Raw genomic sequence first — 1,556 nt, forward strand, 5'->3', positions numbered from 1 at the left:
CCCCCCACCCCCACCACAAGAGAAGATAAAATGGTTGTTTCATGCCGCTAAGTTTTGGGGTCATTTGTTACGCAGTGAGAGACAGAGGACTATTTGATGACTCTCGAGGTGGTGTAGTGGGAAGGGGGTTCAGTGATGTTGAGGGATGTTCTTGCCAGGCTGGGGGGGGGGCGTCATTCTCCCCTCCACACGCTGAGCAGGCTGGATTCTGTCACCTTCTCTGGCCAAGGCTGAGACGGCAGGCATCCTCTTCCCTCCCATGGCCCATTTTCTGGAATCCAGGAAAGCCCTGGGCTGGGGGCTGCTGCCACTTCTGAGGCCACAGAAGATCGGGGAAAGGGGGAGAAGAGGAACTGCTAGTTTTTTGTTTTAAAGATGTATTTATTTCCTTGAGGGCGGAGGGGAGGGACAGGGAGAGAATCTTCAAGCCGACTCCCTGCTGAGCACAGAGCCCGACGCGGGGCTCGATCTCCGGACCCTGAGATCGTGACCTGAGCTGAAACCGCGAGTCAGACGCTCAGCTGACTGAGCCACGCAGGCGCCCAGAGGAATTGCTACTTTCAAACACCTCCAGTGAGCTGGCGAGTCCCCCAGGGTCAGAGATTCCATTCGATCCACCCTGTTTGTCTGCCAGGAGGCCTCATTTCCTGGGTCACACCAACCTGAGCCTGTGTTGGGACTGACACTTATCAGACTCCCCAGCCAGTGTTCTGTCCCTGACCCCACGTGGTGTGGGGCAGGTTGGGAGGAGGGTGGGGAGAGGAGTGTGACCGCCAAGCAGCCCCGGATGGGCTGACACAGAGAGGTCGAGGAAGGTTGAGCACAGGCCAGAGGGCAGGCCCCAGCTCCAGGCAGGCCAGGGCTGGTGGAGGTGGGCCCTGGCCCCTGGCCCCAGCCTGGCCCACATGTGGGGAGGCAGGCAGGGACTGGGGCACAGATGCAGCAAAGACCAGGCCTGAGAAACAGAATCTGGGGAGACTGAGTGCAAGGATGGGGCTGATGTGCCCCCAATACCGTGATGGCACTGGCTGGGGGGACAGGGGAGGCCCAAGGCCTCAGGTAGCTATCAAGGGGCCTCCCTCCGCCACCATGGGGAGAAGAGGGGCTCAGAGACTGGATCTTACTGAATGGGCTCTGTGCCCTTGGGCAGGTGTGTAAACCTCCGAACCTCAGTTATGTTATCTGTAAAATGGGTGAGTTAGACTAGGTGATCCCCCCATTAACTCCCAGCTCTAAAGAGTCTGCACTTTTGTTATAAAATCCCTCCCACCCTCTCTCCCTCCCTCCCTCCCTCCCACCTTCCCTTCCTCTGCAAGCCTTTGTTTTGTTTTCTAACACCACCATTGCTGCCTGTCCTCATGGGCCCTACAGTCTAGTAGCAGGACGTGGAAAATTGTCCTTCCCAAGATGGCTGTGTGGACATACGCCATCCCACGTACCCATCTCCCAGTTAGCCACTGACACTTCTCTCCTGAAGTGTCTGCATTCCCTCCCAGGGCATCAGAGGGCCTGTGATACTGTGAAGTCATAAAAGGCACCAGCCACCCCCCCCCCCC

This window comes from Ursus maritimus (assembly GCF_017311325.1).
Source record: "Ursus maritimus isolate PB19 chromosome X unlocalized genomic scaffold, ASM1731132v1 scaffold_X1, whole genome shotgun sequence".
Taxonomy (NCBI): Eukaryota; Metazoa; Chordata; class Mammalia; order Carnivora; family Ursidae; genus Ursus; species Ursus maritimus.